Consider the following 14,807-nt stretch of genomic DNA (forward strand, 5'->3'; position numbering starts at 1 on the left):
TGTTCTTTTTTCTTAAAACAAAGCATAAGAGAGGAATAACATCACATTCTAGATCGACGTTTAAGTCAGGTGTATCTATGATCGTGGCGTAGTTTTCTTTACCAGTCACTTCGAGGAAATTGGTCTCGTCAAATTTCATTCAAACTAAACAATATTGACAAGCGATAAAAATGAGTTCCACATTTGCCGTTGTGGACAAACTTGTCGGAAATTACACAAGAGGAAACAGTTTCCTAACTTTCCGCACAATATGACAGCAATCGATTTTCTTACATCAGATGTAATTGGGAAATATGTTGGAGTTATTCAGCCTTGTTTCCGTTGTTTGCAAAGCGTTTTACACTAAAGCGGGAATTGTATGGCGTTTATATTGAAAAGCTTGGGACTCGAGAGTTGTCCGACTAAAGGGCTAATATTGAGATATGGCAAAACAATATTGACACAAGTTGGTCTGAATGGCATTCAGTGCCATTATGGTAATATCAGAGCTAAATGTTTCGACAGAATGGGCGGAGATTAGCCGGGACATCGTTAAACAGACATGCTTTCGATCTGTGGACACGTAGCGAATGCTATCTTGTAAAGTTGATTCAGTTGATAGTTAGTTGATAATAAGCTATACTTGCTGTCCTCAAGCAAACATTCCTGATTCCGGTTGAAGCTGATGCCAGTAGACCATATTCCGAGATGTGTATCAACGAGGGTTTGATACCCTAGAGGTTGTAGTGAGAGTGAGTGGACTAGAGTGAGTGAGTGAGTGGACTAGAGTGAGTGAGTGAGTGGGGAGTGAACATGAGATATTTATTTCTAACGCTGTACATTTAGCCCCGATGCTCACAGCTGTTGAGTTCAGTTCAGTCCATCCTCATTAGTTGATTTGCTGTCGTTTTCATCACTGGTGAGTCTGTTACGTCAATGTCCTACATCTAATCTCAGAAAATTGCAAAATTACAAATTTTACAAATTACGTTTTATGTAGATCTTCACAAGGGATTTATTTGCTTAAGCTTAATCTAATTTTCGCTCTTGGAAGTGTGCATCCATTCTTGGAAGTGTGCCAAATGAGCTTTTCAAAACATTTTCAACTTGTAATACCATCATAAAATGTCCCCATTTAGTTATAAATCATGAAAAATATGCCATCAAAAACTATTTTTTGTATGTTTCATTTTTAATAACTTTTGTTACTTTCTTCGTCCTTCAGTTTATTATCAGGAATCCTTCCAAAATTAGACACAGCAACTCTAACCATGTTGCTCGAGAATCGATAATAGGTAACGATCGGGTCACCAGACCAACCAGTGGCTAATATAATGAGCAAAGTCCCATGAAGTATAGCTGGGTACAACGATGATCCCCGAAGACACCTTCTGAGTAAAGTTGTTAACAACTACCACAACCAACACCTTCCCAGAGACCATATATGTATTGATAAGTGGAATTCACAACCAACACCTTCCCAGAGACCATATATGTATTGATCAGTGGGATTCACAACCAACACCTTCCCAGAGACCATATATGAATTGATAAGTGGAATTCACAACCAACACCTTCCCAGAGACCATATATGTATTGATAAGTGGAATTCACAACCAACACCTTCCCAGAGACCATATATGTATTGATAAGTGGAATTCACAACCAACACCTTCCCAGAGACCATATATGTATTGATAAGTGGAATTCACAACCAACACCTTCCCAGAGACCATATATGTATTGATCAGTGGAATAAACAACCAACACCTTCCCAGAGACCATATATGAATTGATAAGTGGAATTCACAACCAACACCTTCCCAGAGACCATATATGTATTGATAAGTGGAATTCACAACCAACACCTTCCCAGAGACCATATATGTATTGATAAGTGGAATTCACAATCAACACCTTCCCAGAGACCATATATGTATTGATAAGTGGAATTCACAACCAACACCTTCCCAGAGACCATATATGTATTGATAAGTGGAATTCACAACCAACACCTTCCCAGAGACCATATATGTATCGATAAGTGGAATTCACAACCAACACCTTCCCAGAGACCATATATGTATTGATAAGTGGAATTCACAACCAACACCTTCCCAGAGACCATATATGTATTGATAAGTGGAATTCACAACCAACACCTTCCCAGAGACCATATATGTATCGATAAGTGGAATTCACAACCAACACCTTCCCAGAGACCATATATGTATCGATAAGTGGAATTCACAACCAACACCTTCCCAGAGACCATATATGTATCGATAAGTGGAATTCACAACCAACACCTTCCCAGAGACCATATATGTATCGATAAGTGGAATTCACAACCAACACCTTCCCAGAGACCATATATGTATCGATAAGTTTAATTCACAACCAACACCTTCCCAGAGACCATATATGTATCGATAAGTGGAATTCACAACCATCACCTTCCCAGAGACCATATATGTATTGATAAGTGGAATTCACAACCAACACCTTCCCAGAGACCATATATGTATCGATAAGTGGAATTCACAACCAACACCTTCCCAGAGACCATATATGTATCGATAAGTGGAATTCACAACCAACACCTTCCCAGAGACCATATATGTATCGATAAGTGGAATTCACAACCAACACCTTCCCAGAGACCATATATGTATCGATAAGTGGAATTCACAACCAACACCTTCCCAGAGACCATATATATGTATCGATAAGTGGAATTCACAACCAACACCTTCCCAGAGACCATATATGTATCGATAAGTGGAATTCACAACCAACACCTTCCCAGAGACCATATATGTATTGATAAGTGGAATTCACAACCAACACCTTCCCAGAGACCATATATGTATTGATAAGTGGAATTCACAACCAACACCTTCCCAGAGACCATATATGTATTGATAAGTGGGAATTCACAACCAACACCTTCCCAGAGACCATATATGTATCGATAAGTGGAATTCACAACCAACACCTTCCCAGAGACCATATATGTATTGATCAGTGGAATTCACAACCAACACCTTCCCAGAGACCATATATGTATTGATAAGTGGAATTCACAACCAACACCTTCCCAGAGACCATATATGTATTGATAAGTGGAATTCACAACCAACACCTTCCCAGAGACCATATATGTATTGATAAGTGGAATTCACAACCAACACCTTCCCAGAGACCATATATGTATCGATAAGTGGAATTCACAACCAACACCTTCCCAGAGACCATATATGTATCGATAAGTGGAATTCACAACCAACACCTTCCCAGAGACCATATATGTATCGATAAGTGGAATTCACAACCAACACCTTCCCAGAGACCATATATGTATTGATAAGTGGAATTCACAACCAACACCTTCCCAGAGATCATATATGTATCGATAAGTGGAATTCACAACCAACACCTTCCCAGAGACCATATATGTATCGATAAGTGGAATTCTCAACCAACACCTTCCCAGAGACCATATATGTATCGATAAGTGGAATTCACAACCAACACCTTCCCAGAGACCATATATGTATCGATAAGTGGAATTCACAACCAACACCTTCCCAGAGACCATATATGTATCGATAAGTTTTATTCACGACCAACACCTTCCCAGAGACCATATATGTATCGATAAGTTTAATTCACAACCAACACCTTCCCAGAGACCATATATGTATTGATAAGTGGAATTCACAAGGAGATTCAGTGTGTGACATATACGTTGACATATTTCATATTTCTCATGCGGTGACACTGGGGCTGTAGGGTGGTCTAGAAGTTAAAGTATTCGCCCGACAAACTGAAGTTCAAGGTTCGTACACATGGCGATATACTGTAACGACACATTGTAGGGTAAAGCAAGGTTACAGTTAAAACAAAGATTGTAAACATTTCAAGCTTGTCCATCATAACTAAAACCATTAAATGTTGAAACAAAGAAAACATTTGAACTGTTCGTTAATATATTTGGCCTTTTCCCAACATTGTCTTTAGTAGATGAAGGCGGCTTTCGATCATGAAAACGTAAACAGAACAGAAATTCATAAACACCATTAGTTTCAGTAATCTGAGCTGTATAAATTTGACCGTGTTTTTTTATATATTAATGTCCTGTTCAAACCTGAGCCCAATTATAGTGAAAAGGTTTCCCTTCAATCAATCAAGCGTTTCTTGAGAAGTCAAATATGTTGTTTCATGTAACGACAAGCATGGGTGCTGAAGACCAGTCGCCTCTTGCGACAAGCATGGGTGCTGAAGACAAGTCGCCCCTTGCGACAAGCATGGGTGCTGAAGACCAGTCGCCCCTTGCGACAAGCATGGGTGCTGAAGACCAGTCGCCTCTTGCGACAAGCATGGGTGCTGAAGACCAGTCGCCTCTTGCGACAAGCATGGGTGCTGAAGACCAGTCGCTCCCTTGCGACAAGCATGGGGGTGCTGAGGACCAGTCGACCAGTCGCCCCTTGCGACAAGCATGGAAGTGCTGAAGACCAGTCGCTGAAGACCTTGCGACAAGCATGGGTGCTGAAGACCAGTCGCCTCTTGCGACAAGCATGGGTGCTGAAGACCAGTCGCCTCTTGCGACAAGCATGGGTGCTGAAGACCAGTCGCCTCTTGCGACAAGCATGGGTGCTGAAGACCAATTCTAAAAATAATAGAATGCAACTTTTATTATGAGTTTGGCATAGTTATATGTGTTTAACTTGTATGCATAAAACAGATGGGGAACAGTAGCAGCTCGGACATGTATTGAATCACGTGTTTACCGCCCATAGTTGTGTGTTTTATTAGACGATTGACAATTGTGTTGCTCATTCTCCTGGCAGCCAGTTTGTATTATATATGTGTTTAATTTCGGATACAGCTCGAGGTTATTCTTGATTATAACTATATAAAGTTGAATGACAAGTGGTAGGTTTGGTAGACTAGGGTCAAATTTGTGTATTCGAACGCATATTTTCGCACACTATTAAGTCACAAAATCTGCCTGTGACTTAATGTGACTTTCTTGAAACAAGCAGGGTTGTTCAGTGTGTATGTTCAATTCCGTTCATTTAACTATGTAGACGATTATTTTCATCTTTCCATCCATTCTACAGTTGTATACAACCTTTATCTATCAGTTAATCCACTGTCTACATTTCATATCCATTTAATTCCGTTACTACCAGTATCGCCGCTTCTTGAGTGACAGTTGGTTGTTTTAGTAGCACGTGAAACAGCAGATGCCAGGGTCACGCTGCTGCTATTCCTGCCAAGATCAAAGCCAGTTTGTAACTACACCTGCACGTGGAAGCCGTGCGCGGCGTGAGTGGGTGGTACACGCACCTGCTTCATGCCGGAAACTACTGAAAGTTACACCGGTTGGATTAACGGAATATGGATCAAATTCAGCATCCTCTTGAATCGCCCACTCCAGCTTGAGAACGAGTAGTGAGAGGAGGCGACGCTCTGTTTGTCCGTGTGTACGGAGCTCTGGGCAATATGTTGAAGTGATTTTGAAAACTTTCTCTCCTCATTTTGTTCCCATGTGAGGAGAGTCCAGCAAAGTTTAAAGTACACATCTAATATATGGTTACTGATGGTTGAAATTGGGTTTCTTGTCAGAAGTTTTTGACCTCAGTCTCGATCAGCGGTCGGTGAAAATACAGAATTTGTCCGAAACATAAATCCCTGCAACGTCAACAAATCCAACAAACCTAAGTTTGTATCGTTTCCTCGACTCGTCGCTCGAAATCGGCAGAATTTCTGCAGATAAAGCTGTTGATAGTGTGAAAGTGGTATATCTTGTTTGGACTACATTGTGTATATGTGCTGTAATCAAAGTCATGTTGAAAGTCCAATTTCTTCTTTATCCTGCATCTTTAGAATGAACACACAGTGCCTTTTAGAAAGTTGTCAAAAGTCACCTTTGTGGAAGTCGTGGTGGCTGAGCGGCTGACTTTGTGTGCTGGCGATTAGGTGCCTGAGGATGTGGTTTCGAATCCCGGATGGGATTTAACCTAACACTGACTGACTGAGTTTTGGTTTTACGCCGCTTTTAGCAATATTCCAGCAAAATCACGGCGGGGGACACCAGAAATGGGCTTCACACATTGTACCCATGTGGGGATTCGAACCCGGGTCCTCGGCGTGACGAGCGAACGCTTTAACCACTAGGCTACCCCACCGCCCCTTTAACCTAACAAAAGTACTAGAATCTGTTCCTTACTGTAATCCCAAATATACCATATGTTACATGTTTAGAATGTTTGAAAATTATTCAAGTCCATATTTTATCAATGACCATTCACTGGTACACCAGTAGTGTAGATCAATGCTGATGGTGCCAATCACGTGTTTGTCTGGTCCAGGCTGTCGCTAGGTACGACGTTAAACAACACAGCAATGCGTCTGAAACAAGAAGGTTGACGTTGTACTCTGCTGAGGTTTTGTGTTCTCTGGCATGCCGAATAGTCGCGAATATTGGGTAGCTATCTTTCCTTAACCAGACCAATGTATTTTGACTTCAGCAACCCGACTAACGGGATCGGGTCAGGTTCGCTGGCTTGGTTCATGCAGATCGATGTTCATGATGTAAATCATTGTATTTTCTGGTCCAAATTGTCTGGTCCGTCATATAGCTGGAATATTGCTGAGTGTGGCTTTAAACAACCAACAAACATCAGACAGGCTGCTCTGTCTTAAAGTCGATGTTTTGTAGCTGTCTAATCGGTACCCGAACCCTTGTATGCACTAGTCACTCAATGGGATTTATTACAGTTGATTAAATTATAGTGTTTCTGGAATTATAAGGTCTGTGTTTATAGGGTCATTGCGAAACCTGCACGGAACAGCATTGAACGCAAGCACGTGATGGAATATATCTGTCTTTCGGTCCGAGGCTATCTGCACTGTCTATTCCGTGTCACGTGATGGAGTACAGCAGTCTTTTGGACTGAGGTTATTTGGTGTCCCTTTCACGTGATTGATTACGCCTGTGCAGAGTCAAATTTAAAAGCTATCATCTCGATTGCGTCAGGCAAACAGACACTCGCGTTAATTATTAGTTATTTTCAGTACAGGACAAGGTTGTATGTTTAAGTTGTGAAAATAGCTAACATTTGAAAAAGTTAAATCGGGCTGAACAAAACTTTTTGCGTTCATCTAACATCCACGTTAAGTATTCAGGAATCAACATACAGCACATGCGTGATTTCTAATGTTTCAGGCCATGTTGTTTTTACTTTCTTGATTATACAGCAACATTTAGAAGAAACGAGTGATAGCAAGGTGGCTTATAAACGATAAGGTCAGTGAAATATGAGGTCAAATAGATCACGAATATTAAACAAAACAACTATAACATCCTATTGTCTTGAGCAAAGGTTGTCCCTGGTTGTGTTTTTTCGAAATTCTGTGCATTTTTCGTGGCCCAAATATCTAGCAATAATCGTCATAACTCTTGTAATCAGGTTTTTGGTTTTGGTGGGGTGAAGGTGAGGTGAAATTGGGTTTAACGTCGTACTTGAGAATATTTCGCTCTTATGATGACGTGCATGCGTTTGTATGTGTGTGCGGCTACTTGTACTAGCCCAGACTGAAGCTGGTTTTATAGTGCTAGCCCACTGAGATACCATGCCGCAGTGAAGCATGAATACCCCACTCGGACACACTATACTGACTCCGAGCCGACCAGTCCTTGTTGTACCCATTAATGCCGAGCGCCAGGCAGGGACCAACAAGTACCATATTTTAACGTCTTTTGGTATGACGCGGTCGGGGATCGAACACTTGGGATGCGATGTTTGTGATCAAGATTCTTCTAGAAAACTCTTTTTCTTATCAGGTGTGTTCTAAACGAAAGGAAGGTATTTTCCATCTTTTTTTCTCAAATTTCTTTTCAACGGCCACTGCTTTGAAAGTTAAACATAGCCGATAGAAATAAGAACAGTAACAGATAAACGCATATTCTCCCTCGTGAACGATCGTCTGTTTGAAAGTAAGTGTAAATCAATATTTTCAAATTGGAAGTGATATTGATTTCCATGTTAGGAGTTTGTTATTTATTATACGTCCGGACATTTCATCACGGGACATCGACATTATTCCAAGCTGGGGTATCTTGATTAGAATATTGACTGAAAATGTTCTTTTTTTAACCGTGTACATCTTGTACATATATTAAAAGAGTCGCAAACATGTCTTACCCGGCATAAAGAAATATTCATTCACGTATTCCATTTTGGCCACGTTATCTAAGCTGTTATTTCGTCCAAGAGGGACACCCGTGAAGATCCGGGAAAGAATTGGTCTTCAGTAACCCATGCTTGTCGAAAGAGGCGACTAACGGGATCGGGTGGTCAGGTTCGCTGACTTGGTTGAAACATGTCATCGCATCTCAGTTGCGCAGCTCGATGTTCATGCTGTTGATCACTGGATTGTCTGGTACAGACTCAATTATTTACATATATAGCTGGAATATTGCTGAGTGCGGCGTAAAACTACACTCACTCACTCACTCACTCGTCCAATAGGCACGCCAGGATTCGTGGGTTCGAATCCCAGCACCATAGCAAATCTTGTGGGATACACGAAAATGGTAAATGTCCGACAGTTGCGATACATCAAGCGTTCCTTCCACATTAAGCTGTCATACCGTGATATACCTGATATACTGTTCACACCGGCCTTAACCCAAAGTCAGTCACTAACTCACTGTGTACAAGGTTAGATTACAGTCAGCGAGAAAGCCACATCATTGGCGTCGAATGTGACACACGCCGTACATTTTACATCTGATCGCGTATTCATGTGCTTACAAGCGTTCGCCATAAAATACAGTGTAATCTAAGATAATCGTCGGTAGGCGTGATGTCAAGGTCAAATTGTCTTAATACAGAAAAGGTATCATAGATTCCAGCCATAAAAGAAATAAGACAGAATATATGACAGATATTCTCCAATTTACGAGTACATTGACGACAATTTTGGATGGTCTTAATTTGACCTGTCAGACTTCTGAACTCGTGAAAATCTACCAGACAAAAAAAATCAGCTCTTTTTCTGTCATCTGTGATCGAAACTGAGACTGAAATATACTTGATTAATGGAGGGCATCGACCAAGGGCAGATAATCACAGATAAAACGCCAATCTCTTCAAAGTCGACTGTAAATTGAGAGACAGCAAAATCGACCACCGAGTCATTACCCAGTGTGGTAAGGAACAGCATCGATTCAGGATCCTAAAGAAGGCGGCAAGCGTAGAAATAACCTAAATAGGAGTGAAATATTGGCATTTGAAGAAAATACATACACCGGAGGGTTTCAGCAATCCGGTTACCAGGTTAATCTATTAATGGTTCCGATTTTTCATTTTTCACTCTTTTCTGTTACATTTTCAAATTAGAATTACAGTCCGTTTGAGACAAAATGATACCGATGAACTGCAATCTAACACAAAAACAAATAGACATAAAAGAATCAAACCAACGCGGACTGCAATAAAAACAACAGACCAACTCTAGAAAACAATTGCATAATTTGTGTCACAAAAATAAAAAAGTTGTTTAAGAAACTGTCATCATTTATTTGTGCGTTTTCCCAGTTTGTTACAAGGGCGCATTGGCACCTAAAGGGACAGCGCGAAAAGCGAGATGCACGTGCGTTAACGGGTTCTAAACAAATTTTTGAGCTGGCGAGATGACACGTACCCCAGCTGCACAGGCAGTGCGCTGTATGTACTTAGTAATTGCATACTTGGGTCACCCCCTGTCACCCAATGCGACTCGTAGCTCTAAACCGTCGTATTGGCTGTGCTGAGTTGCTTCCCTTAGTAGTGCCAGAATAATATGATCTTCTTTGATCCCGAGGAATCTCGATACGCCGCACTCACGAAATAAATAAGTTGTTATCCATAAAGTTTGTTCAATATAATATTAAGACCGTTGGTTTGAATCCCAGACTCATTGGTATGATACAAGATCACTTCGTGGGAGGATGTCATGGATTTCAACATACAGCCACTTGGTAGACGTTTACTTTCAGTAGCCTAAAGTTCAGAACACCAGACCTTGCTCTTTTTATCAATAGCATTCTGAAACACAAATAGTGGACATTCTTTATCCGGAAACCTTATGTTCCGGGCAAATACACGAGGAAACAACAACCATTAAGTCATTAAATCTGTCAACTCCGGAACAACGACCTCACAGACCTTGATGGTCAGTTCTGCCACTTCCGTCACCAGCGTGGACGGTAACAATCAGAAAGGGGCTATTTAATGGTTGATGTTTTAACCGACTATTGATATTTTTGACTTCATTGTATTCGGAGTTGAACGGGATGTCGGGGAAGTAAGCCGTCCTTATTGACGAGGTTGTCTGCGGCGATCGTTCAGAGAGTACATTGAGAGAGTGAGTTTCGTTTTAGCAATATTCCAGTAATATCATGGCGAGGGACACCAGAAATGGGCTTCACACATTGTACCCATGTGGGAAATCGAACTGGGGTCTTCGGCGTGATGAGCGAACGCTTTAACCACGAGGCTACCCACCTCCGCTAATCGCAGAGTACCAGAAAACCCCGTGATGACACATATTTTCATAAGCTTGTGTCTTTTCTTCTTTCTTGCCTCCTTGCTATATAATGATGTATGATGCCTCTTCCGTCATGTGGCCGCACTGCTATCATTAGTCTCAACTTGCGCTGTTCGGAAGATGTCGGAAGTGGTCGGTCCCAACCGGAACTGAATGAGAAACGAAATACGGCATGTAGTAAATTGGCTATTCATCAACTTCAAAGGGAAGGGATGTTCTAAGCGCGCATCATTCAGGAGTCTCTACCTTCTGACAGATAACGGGGACCAAACAGAGGATTTAAACCGCCAGGCAAAAGAAAGTATTAACTTAAAAATGGGACATGGCCCAACAGTTTAACAGTTACAAAGGAGTAACCTATTGTGAAGAAGTCATGCATGCATTATCGCCTGTGATACTCGCATCAAATGCATTGCCATCGAATAACCATTTCTCGGTTGTGATGACCACCTTTAAAAAGCCAACATCACCTTCAAAAACATGATAGTTGGTTGTTGTTTTATTAACGCCGCACTCAGAAATATTCCAGCTATATGACGGCGAGTAAATACCCAAGTCTGGACCAGACAATCCAGTGATCAACAGCATGAGCATCGATCTACGCAATCGGGATGCGATGACATATGTCAACCAAGTCGGCGAGCCTGACCACCCGATCCCGTTAGTCGCCTCTTACGACAAGCATGGGTTTCTGAAGATCAGTTCTAACCCGGATCTTCACGGGTCGGACCTCGCTTCTGCTAACAAAGATCTAAGGACATCGCATTATGAGTCGGAACTACCTTTCATTCGGCTAACCAGAGCTTACCACATCCTAAACCTGATAGGCGGTATGTGTTTTCAAATTATGCAGCCTCGAAATGATCACCACGGGTTGTAAAATACATTTCATTATAAATGAGAACCTTATTTATGATTGTGTTTGTTTAATGTCGCTCGCTGTATAACATTCCTACAATATGATGTCTGTGTGGACCAGACAATCCCGACAATATCATCATGAGCATCGATCTTCGCAGTCGAGTGAGTTTAGTTTTACGCCACACTCAGCAATATTCCGGCTATATGGCGGCGGTCTGTAAATAATCGAGTCTGGACCAGACAATCCAGTGATCAACAGCATGAGCATCGATCTGCGCAATTGGGAACCGATGACATGTGTCAACCAAGCCAGCGAGCCTGACCACCCGATCCCGTTAGTCGCCTCTTACGACAAGCATGGGTTCTAACCCGGACCTTCACGGGTTCGCAGTCGAGACTGTGACAACACGCTAAGGACCAAGTGACAGAATCTGACCACCCAATCCATTTAATGACGTTTTACGACCGGGACATTTTGCTGGAGATGTGGACCTCTGCTTTTAAGTGAAAGAATGCGTGCTTGCGTGCGTGCGTGCGTGCGTGCGTGTGACGAGTCGACTTGATGCGGGTGGACAGTCCGACATGATCCAGGTTTTTAAATCTTTACCACTTTGGTGAAACACCCACGCACGGGCAGAGTGCCGTCAAACCTTAAAACACAATCGACGCAAACAAGATCGATCATAGGAACCTGGCGTGCCCATGGGACGCAACTCTGCACAGCGATTTCCGGTGTTTTGGACCACTGCTTCCCTCTGTGTGAGGTCATGAGAAAAATCGATATCACTAACACCTCACCTTGATCTTTGTGGCTAATCTGATCATAAGAGTTAGCGAGGATAATAATTACCATGCCAATTATCACCCCTGCTACACATTAGCGAACAACAGATGCGCACAGACCTGGATAGATTTTGTTTGATATACGCTGTGCTGTTATGCATCCTCAAGGCATTCATCGACTGGAGGTTTCTTTGTGCGACTTTCACGCTTGCTTTGGTTGAAAGCAGTTGTCACGTGATGTTACCCACAACATAAGATCAAAGGATACTGTGCTTATTAGAAGAAATGCATGTTGACTTGAAAATGGGAGACGAAAAACACGAAAGGGAAGAAATACCGTACTGGCGTTTAATAATAGCATTTAGGGCGATATTCTGGCATCAGAATGAGATTTAATTAGAAGGAAACAATAAGAAACAAATACACGTTTTAAAACAAGAGGAAGGTAGTTTTCTTTACGTGAGCAAGGGGCTCGTACTTTCCGAACCATATATTTTCTTGAAACTATTGTACAGGCACTTGTTTTAACGTGTCTTAACTTTGTCTAGCTCACGTAGATTGCCATCTTCATCTTCAAGCAGCTCATCACTTGCATATGGAAGTATTATCAAGTTCAACGCTGCGAACATACTTGCCGACTCTCACGCATTTGGCTTGAGACTTACGGTTTTATTACTCATGTCACGTCCTCACGCCAAAATTGACAAATCCCACGACAAACTGGGTTCATGTGAAAAATAGAAACAAAACTGCGTTGAAAATCACACAAATAGGTCTGATTACATCGTTTTCAGTGACGTTTCTGAGAAGAGAATTTGCAGTAAAGCGTTGGCTTCAGAGCGGCCTCAGGACCCGGCCTGGGGCTGCGGTCATCTCAAGTTTTTCTCTCTTGGGGCTGGAGGTATGTGTACCAGCCATTATCAACACACAGACAGAAACATTTTCATTCAAACTGTACTTATGTATCAAAGCTATTACCATTGGACATTTTGTTTTAAAAAGGACATGATCAATATACGGTATGCATAATTAACTGAAACGAATAGGTCCCTCGTCGGTTGGAGCAAGTATTTTGTATTAGTAGTCACGATGAAGTAAACACTCGTGAAGGCTTCTAAAAGAAACTGAAGCCTGGACTCGCGTGCTTCATGTTCATATCGCCCCCTTCTCCATTCCCTCCACTTAATCAAGCTTGTCTCAAAACTTAACTGGGTATCGTCTGCTTGCACATCAGCACGTGATGTTTCCCACCGGCTGGAACTAACTTCGGCCAGGTCGTCTCCCTGCCAATGCATTTGACAGGAACATTTTTCATTGATATCAGAGATTCCACTGGTATTAAGTTGGAAGGGAATTTTTGCACAATTAAATTAATCCTACGAAAAGTGATCAGTGCAGTCAGTCCTGCATTAAGACGTCGACATGTTCTAGCCCATGTGCTTCATTACAACGGAGGAGATAGCGGGCTCACTTCAACCGACCCGAAAAGCTCACATAGGATTTGTGCAATTAAAGAACTAGAATAAATACCTTAACCTATGCTATAAAATCGATAATTTGTTGTTAGACAGTGAATTATTGAGTGAGTGAGTGAGTTTAGTTTTACGTCGCTTTTAGCAATATTCCTGCAATATCACGGCGGAGAACACCAGAAATAGGCTTCATGCATTGTACCCATGTGGTGAATCGAACCCGGGTCTTCGGTGTGACGAGCGAACGCTTTAACCACTAGGCTGCTTACCACACCGCCCGACAGTGAATTAGAAGTTTCATAACGTGTCATGTATTTTGTAATATATTGGATATATAAGCGCAAACACTGTAGATAATCGGGAGTATGAATTCAAGAGGACAGTTGTAATGAAAGGACAACACAAATATGGACCGTTCATCCATCTCCTGGGATTCCACATTAGCATAGGATTCTTGCAACCACCCGACAAAAAGTGGAAACAGGATAAATATATAATTCTTCTGTACCCGACAAAAAGTGGAAACAGGATAAATATATAATTCTTCTGTATAGAAGAAACACTCATGTTTCCACGCCTATCTGTTCAATGAGTGGCATTGATTGCAACTTGCAGTGTCAATTCACCATCGCCAGTCAGTGATATAGTTTGGGCTGTTTATAACGTAATGAGAATGAACTCTTAACTTGGAGAGCACAATTACACTGTCTCGATTGTACCAGGGAGTGATCACACCAGTGTTGTGTAGTTCAGTTTTATTAGTTGTATGTTAGAAAAATACACTTAAACGACAGGTTGAGCTGTGTGCACTGAACTGAAATTTTACTATGTACGGATTATCTGTTCATGGAACTCGAGGATTGGCTGAAGACAGATACTCTAGAAAGATTGTTTCGGTTAAGTGAGTGAGTGAGTTTAGTTTTACGCCGCACTCAGCAATATTCCAGCTATATGGCGGCGGTCTGTAAATAATCGAGTCTGAACCAGACAATCCAGTGATCAACAGCATGAGCATCGATCTGCGCAATTGGGAACCGATGACATGTGTCAACCAAGTCAGCGAGCCTGACCACCCGATCCCGTTAGTCGCCTCTTACGACAAGCATA

This window comes from Haliotis rubra, unplaced genomic scaffold (assembly GCF_003918875.1).
Source record: "Haliotis rubra isolate DU_JTF1 unplaced genomic scaffold, ASM391887v1 Scf76, whole genome shotgun sequence".
Lineage (NCBI taxonomy): Eukaryota > Metazoa > Mollusca > Gastropoda > Lepetellida > Haliotidae > Haliotis > Haliotis rubra.